Consider the following 15,439-nt stretch of genomic DNA (forward strand, 5'->3'; position numbering starts at 1 on the left):
TGTTGCCCAGGCTGGAGTGGAATGGCGCCATTTTGGCTCAACGAGACTTCCGCCTCCTGGGTTCAAGTGATTCTCCTGCCTCAGCCTCCTGAGTAGCTGAGATTACAGCCAGCAGACCCGGCTAATTTTGTATTTTTAGTAGAGATGGGGTTTCTCCATGTTGATCAGGTGGGTCTTGAACTCAACCTCAGGCAATCTGCCTGCCTCAGCCTCCCAAAGTGCTGGGATTATAGGCGTGAGCCACTGTGCCCGAATCCCTGGCCTAGTTTGTATCTTTAAAAAGGATTTCCTAGTATTATTGAATAATTAGATAATTTATATCGTATCTTTTTGTTGCTCATGCCCATTCTGGAAATAATTTGTAAGAAGAGCTCATTTGGATTCTATCTGCTTCAAGTGTGAATTAGTGTGAGTTGCGTATACATCTATAGAAGCAGTAACCTGGAAAAAAGTTGTTATCTGGAAGTTTTAGAAATTAATGCTATTCTTTATTACTAGGAAATTGATCAAAATGATCACCTTGATACCAAAAATATGGTTTTGGGGCATAACATGCTTATGAATTCAAATATTAGTCATTTCACGTATCTTCCACTTTATTTCATTAAGTTCTCTCTAATAAACACTGTCCAAACATTATTCATCATTTATTAATGCTGTTACAACATTATTTTAGAAGGTAGATTGGGATAGCTGTTCTATTTTTTAAAGTTTTCAGTATAAAGCACCATGTGCTAATCATTGGCCAGGGTATTCTGTATGAAATGGCTTTAGTTACGGGCCTGTATGACAACAGTTTTTAGCAGAAAAGTAGGCTTATTTTCCTTTCTTTTAGAAAATTTGACTGAAAGCAATTTTGGTAAAGTCAGCATAGCCTTGAATGTCACAAAAGGAAGATGGAATTGAAATGGCTGCTATGTAGACCTGACCTGGGCATGGTGACTGTGGTGACATGAGCCCTGTGGAGCACACAGCATCTCTCCAACATCTGTCTTCTGAGGTTCACTCTTTCTTGGCGGGGCTCACCCTCTTTTCGATGACACACACACACACACACACACACACACACACACACACACAGAATGGAGAACCTTCCTTCTTACCTGTGGATAGAGGTGCACCTTGGCAGAGCCCACTTGCCTCCTGCTTCTGGCCTTTCTCAAACCAGAGCCTTTTTAGTTTCTACCCCATCCAAACAGGGACTTGGTGTCAGCAAAGTGACTTGATAAACTAATGTATGCCACCATGTTAGTGGATACCTTTCCTGACTGTCAAATTTTATTTCTTTGCAAATGATTATCAATTAAAATTATTTAGATAGCTTGTTATTAATTAAATTTATTTTAGAAAAATACGCAAAGAAAAAGTCGTGACCAGGCAATTAGGTAGCTTCTAAAGTAGCCATTGCCAACCTATCTTTTGTTATGAATGTGAAGTCTGTGTTATTTCTTAATAATGAACATTATTTTTCACTAAATTTAAATTCTACTGTATCCAATAGAATTGAAAATATACCAGCTTTATTGTCATTTCCTAAGAGTGATGATGATTATACCTCCTATTTATTGCACACCCCCCATGAACAAGGTATCCTGCTGAGAATTTACATAAAGCAATTCAATTAATTCTCAGTACATTGCTGCTTGGGAAAGATTACTATTTGCCTTTTACAAGATGATGAAAGAAGCTTGGAGATGTTGAGTCATTTATCTGAATTACAAAGCAAGTGAGTGGACAAGATAGTTTGAAAATTCTTTATTAAATTTGCTTTGATAACAAAAGTAATGTTTGCTTTTTGTAATACAATTGGAGTATTACAGAGGAAGTTATGCATACCATAGGAAGCTATCCTCAGTACATTGTCCAGAAAAACAAAAAACACTGTTAACAAATGGGGCATCTTTATCTGACTTCTTGGGAATAATCTTTGTGAATTATCTGATCACTTTTTAAGTACGTATTTTTTTGTGTGACTTTTTGATGATGCACTTTGATTCTATTGTAATGATGCACTTTGAACTTCTTTGCAATAGAATCAAAGTGCATTTTACATTTAGAATAAGCAAGGATTTTCAAGACAATATATCTTTTTACACATTTGCTTTCTGACAATTTTTTACCCCAAATACTCACACTTTTTCTTATTGGTTAACTTTTAATAATCATTTCTTCTTAACATAGTCTTCAACTAGCATATGCAGATGTTTAAGGTTTTCATTTTTACTATTTTTGATTTAACACCATTAAATGTTACCAGAGGTTACATTTTTCAAGTTTATTGTTCTGAGTATTTATGCCTGCTCTTTTCCTTCGGTAACAATACACTAGACAGTCTATGGGAAACCGATGTGAAAGTTGGTATCTTTGGAGATTAAGTAAAAACTGCTTTAGTGATTATTTTTCCATTTCTTGCTCTGCTAAGCACCCAATTAATGAGCTTGACAGAAGATCATTTTACCAAGCTATTTACTTTGAGAAATTATAAGTAATATACTTATAGAAAATGATTGAATATTATATACAGGTAAAAATGAAAAGTAAATCTCTTCCTTCCCTTGTTTTCTCTTCTGGCCCTTGCTCCCAAGCCTAAAGTTCTTGTTTCCACATTTTCTTAATGGGCATGTAAGCATAGGTATTCATGTGTATGCACATATTTTATGAAGTCAGATCTCTTTAAGTTCAAATTTATAGGATGGCTGTCTGTACTGTATATGCCTCCTTCCTGTGTGTACTGGATTGTGGGATAAACACCTCTTAGTAGGATATTCATATTTAGTAAAATAAATGATGAATTTCCAATGGAAAAGATAGGCAGGACCAAGGAAATAGAAACAGAGAGTCAAAATATGGGAAAAAGTATACATTTATAGACCATCAGTTTCAAAACTGTTATCTGCCAGATTAATTAGCATCATGTGTTTAAAAAGTTTCCTGGTGGTTCATGTAAAAAGGATGATATAATCCATAATGTAATTTTGTTTTACTCTGAAAGGAGGAAGTACGGCAAGTTCTTAGAGGAAAGCGTGACTTTTCTGTTAGAGTGCTGGGAGCTGTGCTGCTGAGGTGGCGTGGGTGAAAATGGGATGTGGTAATGTGTGCTTGCCGAGGAGCTGAGATGCCTCCAGCTCCATAATGTGCCTTCAGGACCGGCTGCCTAATGTGTGGTCCTCTTGTTCAAAAATTAAGAATGTCAAGATGGTGACAGAAGAGCATGAAACCAAGCCTGGGGACCTTCTAAGTGGGGCTCTACGTGACTGCTTGGGTCCATGCCCTGTGTGCTTTGAGAGCCTTGAGCACATCCAGGCCCAATGAGGAGAAGAGCAGGCTGGTGGAGAAGGGGAATTTGGTACCTCACTCAGGGATGTGCTCACAGGAGTGCAGGTTCTCTCTTTGGGTTTTCCTGATCTCTGTCATTTCTTCAGGAAGGGGAATTAATAGGGGGCTGGGATGTGGCCTATTTGGGGAGCAGAGTGGGGAGTAATAGAGAAGGGTTGAGGAGGGCTCTGCTAGAAACACTGGAAATGGGAGCTGATGTGTAGCCCGAAAGTGGCATCGATTCTTAAGTAAAAAGATGTGAGGTGAAATGAGGGGACTCTTCTCCCTTAAATGTGGAGCAGTGGGAGTTGGGGGTGCGTTTACAAATCACTTCTGGCGGGTTGGGAACAGAGGTGAGGAAGCATGTGGTAACAGTTCCTTACAGTGTTAGGACACAGGGAAGCACATTTTCCTAACAGCACAGAGGAGGGACACAAAACTCAGCTCAGCAGCTTGAGTTGTCAGAAAAGACCCCGAAAGGGATCCTAAGCAATGCATCTGGGTGGAGACATGGATGTTCACATACTGTTATTCATTTAGCACTTTGGACTTTATACGCAGGGCTATGGGGAAACCGCTGAAGTCTTCCAGAGAGAAGCTTTGTCAGATTTTCGTTTTCTGAAGTGTTTTGGTTTTCCATGTTACTGTGTATCAGTGGTTCCCAAAGTGTGGTCCCGGGACCAGAGGCATTGGTATCACCTATGAGTTTCTTGGAAATGCAGAGCCGTGGGCCCTATCCTGACCTCTTAAATCCGATCTCTGAGGATGGGCCAGAAACTGTGTTAGGACAAGCTCTCTGGGTGATTCTTACGCATGTTAAAGCTTAAGAACCACTGCTGTGGAGAATGGATGGTGGACATGACTTAGGAAGTGTTAATTATAAATCCCTGATGTGAGTAAGAAGGAACCCGGGGGCCTGCATGAATAGATAACTTTCTAAAGATCAACCTACTGGTGGATGGTAATCATGAAATACCAGTCACCTGACTGTGCCCAGTCTTTCTGCCATGGAAACTTCCCAGGCAGTGAGATTATCATAGCATTTTAAAAAAGAAAGGTGTAATTATATGCTATATTACCTTTCAAACACAGTGCTTACAAAAGTACAAATGGAAATAGGCATAAACATGTAATGCATAAACATGATTGCTGTATAATTTTTGGTGTTATCACATTTTATATGTGATGCATATTGTGTTTGTGTGTCTCTGAGACTGGAACGAAGAAGCAGGAGGTAGCCGTTATCTTAACGTAAACTAATTATTCTCTAAGCAGTGAATTTACTAGAGCTCTGACCTTGGGTAAAACAGTTAATCTCTGTGAGCCTCAATTTCCTTATCTATGAAATGGGCATAGTTCTATCTACCTAACACAGTTGTTAGGATAAGGTGGCTTATGTGAAAGTGTTTTGTAAGTTGTAAAGCATTATAAGTGTGTGCAGTATTATTTTTATCATATAATTTAAATCCAATCATCTAGCAAACATTTATTTATTATATTATGTGAAATATTGTAAGTGTAGACTTTTTAAAATGTGTTTGTTGTCTTTTTTTTGAGACAGAGTTTCACTCTTGTTGCTCAGGCTGGAGTGGAATGGTACGATCTCAGCTTACTGCAACCTCTGCCTCCTGGGTTCAAGTTATTGTCCTGCCTCAGTCTCCCAAGTAGCTGGGATTACAGGCATGTGCCACCATGCCCGGCTAATTTTGTATTTTTAGTAGAGATGAGTTTCTCCATGTTGGTCAGGGTGGTCTTGAACTCCTGACCTCAGGTGATCTGCCCACTTTGGCCTCCCAAAGTGTTGGGATTACAGGTTTGGGCCATGGCTCAAGTGTGTGTGTGTGTGTGTGTGTGTGTGTGTGTGTGTGCGCTTTCCAGAAGAATTATAAACTTTGGAGATGATTTCCTAAATTATTCACACTGTTACTGAGTGGTGAACCCATTCAAACAATATGGAAAATTTAATTAGAAATTCCCAAATCCATATTGTGGATTGAATTTAACCTAGCTGTTAGTTGCTTCCTAACCTTGTTTTAATTTTTATTTTAGTAGGATACTTAAGCACATTGTGACATAGTGCACTGTACTTTAGTATTTTTAATGTTGCCCTTTAGGAGATTATTCAGTTTAAGAATTAAATGAGTATATAATCATTTCTATAACCTTCCAGGAAAGCAACAAAAGTGTATGAGCAATTTCTAAGTAAAATTAAGTCAGTGAGTGGTTTATGTGACTCATCAACTTTAAAGTGAATTAGAGTAGTTTGGCTTTCATCAATTAGAAATAAATATTCTAATTATTTATATGAGTCTTTTAGTTGCCCAGTTAAGCAGGTAGACACTCCTTATAGCCATAGGCTAGGCTGTCTCAGGGATTTATTAATTTGTTCCTCTTTTGTGTTAGAATGGTTCATTTTTAAGGAATGTCCACTTACCTTTCGAGATGACACTTATTCTATAATAAATGGCAAAGTATTTGCATTAACACTAAGCCCATTTAATATGGGCTAAATTGCAGTTACTAATAAAACCATTATTTCGATGTGGGTATTCTGGTCAATGGAGAGATCATTCTTTGAACGCTTCAGTCTTTTAAATGTCAGTTCTTTCTAGAGGCTGAAGATCTTTCTAAAGTGTATAACTCCTTTATTTAAAGTATAATATTCATGTCACAAATCAGTCACGTTCAATAACAATATGCTATAACGTTCAATGCCGATTTTCTTGTGGAGTCCATGAGAGGGCTGATGTGGAGGGGCCCACCAGCCGGGGAAGCACAGGATGTGGGAAGACCCTCAGACAGCTCTGCAGGGTGGATAGCACAGAATCTCATATAAACGGGTAGACTTCTGGCCGTTGCCCTGGTCGGCAGCTCCTTTGACTTGTTTTGTCCCTGGCTCTGGATTCTGTCTTCTGGATTCAAATTGTAGTTTGTCCAGTTCCGTGTCTTGAGCTAGCAACTATACTAGCATATTTTAAGGTAGACAATGGGATGGTCAAAGATTTTATCTATTTTTACTATTTTTCAGCACAGTGTCATTTTAAAGTGAATATAATTATTTTATTTAACTTTATTTCTTAACCAGTGCAGACCCAGTTTATATATTTCCTATATCCTATATCTATGCAATTCCTTGCTGTTTCTTACTATTGATCTAGGATAAAATGTATTTCTTTTTAAAAAACTTCCCAGATCCATTCACATCTGAATCCAGGATGTTTTTTAATACAGTTTTTAAAATTGAATTCTAATTCCAGATTTTTTAAAAAGCCCAGGTAATATTACTGTTAATCACACCAAAAAATTATTTTTGAATACAATATTGTAGAGGATTAAGCTAAAAGCAGTCTTGTTGTTAAGTGAAAAATTTTAATTTTACCCCAGATTTTTCCAGGTTGTGGTGATACTTAACATTGTAGAAATACATGTATGTAATTAATACTCTAAATTTTTAGGGAATTATTGTTGACTATCTGGCTTTCAGTCCAAACAGAGATAAAATGATCATGTATACAGAGAAGCACAAATTCAATATGATTTCAACCTGTTAATTAGACTTTCTTTTACTTTCACATAATCAAATGTGAGTAACTTCCCAGAAAATCCACAGTGTACAAGAGATACAGCTATTTTGATGCATATTAACACTGACTCAAATGAAATTTGAAATAGGAAGTTTTTTTAGGACTCAGTGATGAATGTTTACATTTGAAAGTTAAAAATGTTCTTTCTGGTTTTTTTCAGTAAAAATTCAAAAAAAATTTAAATAATGAATGATGTTTTCTACTGTACTTATGGTAATTATCTCTTCTGCTTGAAATTTTATTCTTTGGCCGTATAAAGTGACAGATCATTACAACCAATTTGTGGTTTTAACAATCAGAAATAATTGACTAATGATGCTATTTATATTTGGGTAGGGATTAACAGAGGAGTGTGTGTGTGTATGTGTGAGTGTGTGTGAATGTGCACACGTGTGTATGTGTACTTACATTTTAGTGTATTTTCTTCGTAAGTGAAATGCCAAAAACAATTTGTAAAGCAATTCTGATTTTTTGGTTTTCTCCAACTCAAGGGTTTTAATCACTTTTTAAGTTTTTTTTTTTTTTTTTTGGTACTTTTAAAGTTTTGAATTAATTTTTGCAAAAATCTTAAAGTAAAAAAGAACTTTTGTCTTTTCAGTAGAGCAGATGAAAAGGATAGAGATCTTAACCATAAAAACATTTTAAATACCCTCTACATTTACTACTTTACTTGTACAACTTGGATGCCTCTCTATATATTTAGTTTCATTCAAGTTTTCCAGTTTTCATTCTAAAAAGGAAGCAAAATACAGAATCCTTTTTCCGAAGGAAAATGTTTGTAGTGTCATGAAAAATGAGAACAGATGGCATTGTAAAGCTTTGGGGAGATGTGTAGCACTTCAATTCAAATTGTTAGGCAAAGTCAGAGACAAATACGTAGCTACCAATTGTTGCAGTTATTTATATGACTTAATTCAAGTATGTAAAGCAAAAAGTATAAAGTATAGAATTTTGCTTCTTGTACTAGATAAAAAGCATTTTTCTAACTTATGATCCAGCCTTCACCAAGTGAATGCCCAAGCAACCAGGTTTTATAAGGAAAAAAAAAGTAATCGGGAAAAGCAGTTCTAGTCACTTAAAATGTATTCTGTAATTTTGGGTTTCACAGTGGGCAAGTTTACCCAGAGGCAGTGTGACAGCCTATTAGCAAAATAAATAGCTCTTCCAAACTTGGAGTCCTCTGCTCTTTTCCCTCCACTTTTAAGTAAATTAGCTTTTCAGTGCGTCTGGGCTTGGGTTGTGGTAGGATGCATTAACTTCTCCCCACACTGTTCTGATTGCGCAGCAAAGCGTCCATTACCAGTACCATATCCAAAGTGACGTTTCCATACAGGCTGCCTGCTGTTTCATTCATAACCACAAAACAGACTGAAATGACTTTACTTCTTTTTATAACTTGCAAAGAGTTAATGGACTGTGCTGGCCCCCTGCCAAAACCTTTAAGAAACTTTATTAATGTGTTATGAGGCTGGGACACCATAGTGTGGGATTTTATTGGTTATTCATCTTAATGAATAAAAATATGTATGCACAATTAAAGCCACATTCTCTAGCAATTGCCTTCTAATAAATGTTGAGTCTTTGTCAGTGCTCGTCATTGCATTTGCTTATCAATTGCAGTCCTTCTTCCAAATCCTAAAGTTATCAGCAATGCAATAACATAGACTTTGTTTAAAGAAATACCAGCTTAGTATTGGAAATGGGCAATTATTCAATGATGAAAAGAACATAAGCGTGTCATAAAAGTGAATTAAAAATATCTCCATGTCAAAACATGTGTAATCTACAGCATTTTTCCCATTATGTGTGAAAAAGGCTGGGCTATGATGTCTTGGTGATTCATAAGACAGAGGCAACATAATTTTGCTATAGATCATGTAAGAAAGTGATAGTGGAAAAAAAATAACTTGTCTGAAAACATTTCATTTTTATTGTGTACAATTTCATTATTCTTTCATCTCTGTTTCTCCTTCCCCCTTATGGGTGGGGTTTTGCAAGGAAGGGATCAGGGCAGAAATAATATCATATTGTAAATTAAACTTAAAAAAACAGATTAAGTGAGTCAATGGGTCTAGATGAATTTAATACTGGAGTTGAGAAAAGATGAATATTTTTGCATTTTTTGAACATATGCTTTGTCCTCCACATAGAATACTATGTACCTTCAAAGCATTTAATGGTCCTCAGTTTATGAGAATATCCCCAAGTACCTAAAATGAGGGAAGCTTCTAGGATGTTTTTTGGCAAAATGATTTTCATATTATGGTCATCAGAACAGGATAATTTTAAACCACTCTATCAAAAGTACTTGTTAAGATTCCTTAAAAAAAAAAAAAAGCTCTCATAAGTAAAAATACCAGGAAAATGAGTACATTACGCCTTCAAAGTAGTAAAATAAAAACTTAAGCCATGTCTGTTTTTATGAATTTAATCTTAATTCATACTAACATTTCTGAGACATAAAGTCATTTCTTGTTTTGCCACAAGTAACCATGAGAATAATTCAATTTTCTTGAAATAACAAATTTAAAATGAAATGCAATTTTTTTCTTTTTTAGAACAATTTAACCTTGATATCAGAATGATTGCCAATTGAAATAAAAATCTTTACATTGAACACATATAGGTTTACTCTCAGTCTTTTATTAACACCGTATATTGCTTGTTGTATAGATGACTCAGGCCCTGCCTGGAGTTTTAAAAAATTGCCTACCCTGAGGTCATTAAAGTCAGACTGCAAATATGGAATAAAAGTGGAAAGATGATTCTAAAGTGACTTTTGAGGGATAAAACTATTTAGGGAGTAGCAAGTGGTCTTTGAATTTAGATTTTGAACACTGTGTGGAGCTTGTCATCTTTTCAAGGCATCGTGCTGAAGCATTTGGCCTTGTGAATCTGATGGTGCTGGCCTCTGAATGGGAACCAACCACCTAAATTCAACCAAGGAAATGTTTGACCTTGGACTGTTTCCTTGAGTCCCATGAGAAAGTAATGAACATTATGTTGGTGGATCTGCCTCTCAGGTGGCAATGGAAACTGGCTCTTCTCTGTGGTCATGTTGTCTCTGTAGAAAAACCATCAGACCCTGAAATCTGGTTAAGAAAAGCCAAGACTGTAGTAACATTTGTGTGAAAAATGACACATGGGAGACATTAGACTGTCATTTACAAGATGTGGCTTAGAGGGGGAATTACTTGACCCTGTGGTGAAGCTTCAGGACTTTGGTGGGAGATGAAGAGGTTTGTGGGGAAGGAGGAAGGTAGCAGCTTTGAAAAGGGTATCTAGTGTCACACGCAGTCCCTGCATGGAGCTGCTCATGCCGAGCTGGCCCTTTGCCTGTCAGCTGCGTGCATGGACTTAGTCCTCAATTTGTGGCATGCTATGGGCAAAAGGGGTTTTCTGGTCTCATCCTTCTCCCGGTTTGTGCACATTACCAAACCACAACATAAACTCACCACAGTCAGCTGCCTCCACTCAAGGGAGGCTTTTGCCAGGAAAATTGGGAAGGTATGTGTCAAAAATTAGAAAATACTCACTAAGGAGGCCTGTAATTGCAGAGGTGAAACCTCTACCTGTACTGTATTTCTTTTTCCGTCCAGTGGTGACACCTCTAATTTGGGAAGACAGTCATTTAGATTAGATTCTGGGGTCGGTCTGGCTTGGGTTTAATTCCTGGCTTTTTTGGTTACTAGTTGGATAGCCTTAGGCAAGTTTTCTCATCTGAAAATGGGAATAATAATAATAGCACCCCTTAGTGTTATTGCAAGGATGAACTCTATGGATGCTGTACTATTGAGAACAGTATTGGGAGTGTAAACAAATAATGACTGTTAGCCTTACTATTATTTTATTACTGTTCATCTAGAAGATATTTGCTGATGAAGAGGAGGAATAATCTAACATCGTAAGCACATACAATATATGGAATAATGGGATTTTAGACAACTAATTGCCATTTAGCCTCACTGGAATCCTTTCAGTTGTAGGTGACAATATTATATACATTGCACTGTCTTTGCAGTCAGTAAGACATAGAGTATGACTTCCAAAAGTGTATTCTAGTTGGGGATATAAAATATACCCACTTGGCAATATGTACCAAACATGACTGAAACTAAGACACAGGCAAAATCTGAAACCATCCCTTAGTTTTTTTTTTTTGTAAAACATGTTGTCTGAATCTCATAACTATATAAAAGCACGGGGTCTCTTTGCAGGTACTAGGTGGTCAATCAACACTTACTGAATTCTTCTGTTTGTTGAGCAGATGGTTGTTTTAGAATTTGGAAACTCTCAAGGAAGAAAAGGTAATAAGTTAGCAGTATCAAACCATAAAATCTCATGAAAGGAAAGAAAATTAGCTCAAGTTTTAGGAGTGTTAGTAACGGCCGGGCCCAGTGGCTCACACCTGTAATCCCAGCACTTTGTGAGGCCGAGGCAGGCAGATTGCTTGAGCTCAGGAGTTTGAGACCAGCCTGGGCAGCATGGTGAAACCCTGTCTATAACAAAAATACAAAAAATTAGCCGGGCACATCTGTGCTCTTTTCAGATGTGCATGGTGGTGTGCACCTGTAATCCCAGCTACTCAGGAGGCTGGGGCAGGAGAATTGCTTGAATCTGGAAGGTGGAAGTTGTAGTGAGACAAGATTGCGCCATTGCACTCCAACCTGGGTGACAGAGTGAGACGAAATCTCAAAAAAAAAAAAAAAAAAAAAAAAGTCCAGGGAGTGTGTGTGTGCCCGTGTGTGTATATGTGTTTTTCAGGTAACTGCTGGAGAATAGACAATATTCAAAATATACCATTAAAGGGACATTAGATTTTCTTCTCTTATAATGGGGATTTTAAAAAATTAAGTAAACAAAATATTGGTGTGGCTGTGTTGAGTGTATGGACATATAATTCAAGCTAGAATGACTGGGCATTTAGTGAATAAGCACTATGATGAATACCACCAGTTTGTATCTGTATTATGGAATTCATCTTTCACCTCTGAATTATCTTTCAGCGAAGGCAAGAATGTTGGATTCAGTTGAAGCTTAGATTACTGAACAGTAATCACTGTCAATGATGATTACAGGAGTATACCAGGCCTAATGTGTCTCTCAACCTGAGCTTAAACTTGTGGAACAGTCTAAAAGAAAAATCCACTGACCTCATTATGCAATATCTGGCAGCTGTGAACATAGAATTTTAGCTGGAATTTAAGTTTAACGGAGAATGAAAGGACAGAGACAATATATACCTTGTGTATATATTATACTTATGAAGGTGCACTTATGAAGTATTTTAAAAAAATTATTCTTCAAGTGTTTTTTATATTCCTACTATGAACAAATCAGTATATATCTTTAGTTCCATGCAGTCTCTCCATCCATTCTTTCCTCCCTTCCGCCTTTCCTGTCCCCTTCCTTCCCTCCCTCCCATCCTCCTTTTCCTCCCTTCCTTCCTCCCTCCCTCCCTCCCTGCCTTCCTTCCTTCCTTCCTTCCTCCAATTTTTGTCACACCTTTGGTCACCCCTTAGAACTTATTTACAGAGACTATGTATTTGATCTCATTTTTTTCCAGTGTTATGCCTCAAACATAGGTAATTCCTCAAAATTTTTTGAAGGCAAATTTGTATTATTTTAATTATTTTTACATACAGAAAACTCAGTAGTGTACATTTAACCCAGTGTAGTGGCACGTTCTTTAGCCTTTGCCTTTTCAAGCTTGGCAATGAGAGCCGCAGACGTGGGACCCAGGACATTGCCTCCCCAGTGTTGGTGGATCTCATCTGTCATTGTAATTGGTCCTGATAGCTTCCACCAGCTTAGCCAAAGCTCCTTTGTCTTCCCAGTTAACCTGTGTGAAGGCGACAGTGGTTCAGGTCTTCCTGTGGACTAGACGTCCCAGTCTTGCCTTTCCCTTGATAATGCAGTAAGGGACCTACCACACAGGGCAGACAGGAAGACAAACAGCTTGATGGGACCCACGTGCAGTCACCACCACCTGGGCTTTCTCATTCTCCACCAAAATGGTGACGGTTTAACTCCTGCTCAGAGGACAGGTGGTTTCTTAGGGGGGACATTCCCTTTGCCCTCAGCTTTCTTCTCAGCACTGGGCCCACAGCCTCTGCTTTTCTTGCTTTGTCTCTGGTCTGAGTTGTGGGCCGAGCAGCTGAGTGGCTGTTTGGCGGTGAAAGAAACAATTTTCTATGTAGGTAGCATAGGCCTGGGTGAACTGGCTAATCGCAGGAGGCACTTTCAGCAGCTTACAGAGGATGCCTCTCTGCCGCTGCGACCTGACATTGTGGGGACATTTCACAAAGTGGATGAGGTCTCTTTTGGGCTGGATGTCCTGTCCAGTGCCAAAATTCTCAGGCCTTTTCTCAGACAGGGGATTCACCACTTTCTTTCTTTCTTTCTTTTTTTTTTTTTGAGACAGAGTCTCGCTCTGTGACAGCCAGGCTGGAGCGCAGTGACACAGTCTCAGCTCACTGCAACCTCCGCCTCCCGAGTACAAGCAATTCACCTGCCTCAGCCTCCCGAGTAGCTGGGACTACAGGTGTGCGCCACCATGCTCAGCTATTTTTTTTTTTGATTTTTAGTAGAGTTGGGGTTTCACTATGTTGGCCAGGATGGTCTCGATCTCTTGACCTCGTGATCCGCCCGTCTCGGCCTCCCAAAGTGCTGGGATTCCAGGTGTGAGCCACCACGCCCGGCTGTGATTCCACACTTTCTTAGCCTCCTGCTTCTTCACGACAGCAGGGGCCGCAGCCACCTTCTTCCCTTTGGCCTTCTTCCCTTTCAGCATCTTGGACGGCGGGTGGGGGAGGAGAGAGCTAATTCCTCAAATTTTGAGGCCTTTGCCATAGAAGGGTATGAAAAGGTTTTCTTTTGTTAATGTTATTTTATTAACATTTTATTAACGATGTAAGAGAAACACAGCCTTTTAAAGGGTGAGAAATTAATTTTTTGTTTTCATTTTGCAAACACGTATGCTTTGATGGAGACTCTAAGTTTATGTCAAAATCGCCATTGCAAATGGGAAAGTGGGCTTGGCTCGTGCTTCTCTATAGCATGTTTTAATATGGTCAGAATTTTATTCAACCTTTTTTTTCCCTACAAATCAAACTAGTTTCTTTAATCAGCAGAAAATATTGCGGGCATTATGTGTGATTGAAATGTCGAGGTCGGCAGAATTTCATAAAACACCCCTTGTCACCATTTTCTAATTGGTAGTATTCTAACACTGCTTTGTAGCTAGATTTGCAAACAGCTTCACTACAACACAGAAGTTGTGGTACCAAGTCTTTTTATGAGGGAAATACACATTTTGGCTTCCTGTGAGACAGACTTTAGACCCTGCCCGGGCAGCAGGGTTGGCCTTTGCCCTTGGTGCGGCGGGCGCAGGCCGGCGACATTTCAGGAGGCCGCTTGGCAGCCATTTTAGATCCTGCCCGCGCGTAGAGCTCCTGGCTGCCAAAAACTGCAGCCGCTCCGTGCCAAGACACTCTTGGCAGTGGAGATAAACTTTGTAGAGATACACAGTCCAGAAATATCTTATAATTACAAAGCACAGGGGGCAGAATGTTTTTACAATACAGCTGTGCTAATGTAAACATTTAATTTGGCAGCCTTCTCCACCCACTTTTCAATTAACCGGGTTTATGCAGATACTTTAGGTCTGTAATAAACTTTATTGCTACTTCTCTTAGAGCACAGTTTATGAAACACAGATTTGAGGGGCTTTTTTGAGGGGTTTTCCATCCATTTAGGAAAGCACATTGTGAATGTTACGTTGCCGTAACATTCAGCTCATTCAGCTCAAAAGCTGCCATGGGCCTGGCTTAACTGAAACAATTGCTTTAGGAAAAAAAATGTGGGGGCTGTCTCCTTTGGCTTCTAAAGCATGCAAGAGGATATTAATAGAAAGAGGTAAAATTCACTTACATAGCTACCAAAAAGACGCTGGTGTTAGTGATCATTAAAAAAGATAAATGTCCCCTGCAATGCATGAGACTGTTTCGGAGATAAATTCCCAATAACAGTTCTTACAGATATAATTATAATAATTGTGTGATCGCCATGATAATTATTCTTATGGAGTGAAAGAAATAATTTTCCATGTAAGTAGCATTCAGCTGTTCAGCTCACAAAGCTAGTCAATAGATCCTTTTCAGCTAACCTAAAAAATGGTAGAGGTCATGGAGTTTTAAAGCTAAATTTGGTATTAATCGACATTGTAGAAAGGATTTTTTTTCATAAGCAATATGACATCACAATCCATGATATTTCTTTACATAGATTTGCTTACACATTTCTCAGATAAATAACAGAAAACCATATAAAATGTTATACGTATAGGTCGTTTTACTAAAAGACAAAAAATGTACAGCTGATATTTTTATGTCATTCCATTTAGAAACTTTGCCTTGGTTATGATTTTTTTTTTAATTAGCTTTTGTTTTTCCTTGAGGATGGATTTTAGTAGCAGAAAGACGATTCTTATGATGTTTTCTCTCAGGACATCTTTTCAGACTTTCATTTACTCTGACTCT

At 38.2% G+C, this 15,439-nt stretch overlaps 1 protein-coding gene across 18 annotated transcripts in view; it reads left to right on the plus strand.

Annotated features, from left to right (window-relative positions):
* NFIB (nuclear factor I B) overlaps window positions 1-15,439 on the plus strand; it is a 443,164-nt gene that overhangs the window by 307,085 nt on the left and 120,640 nt on the right. The gene's annotated exons all lie outside the window — the stretch shown is intronic.

Source organism: Sapajus apella, unplaced genomic scaffold, assembly GCF_009761245.1.
Source record: "Sapajus apella isolate SASKATOON/1434 unplaced genomic scaffold, GSC_monkey_1.0 scaffold42, whole genome shotgun sequence".
Taxonomy (NCBI): domain Eukaryota; kingdom Metazoa; phylum Chordata; class Mammalia; order Primates; family Cebidae; genus Sapajus; species Sapajus apella.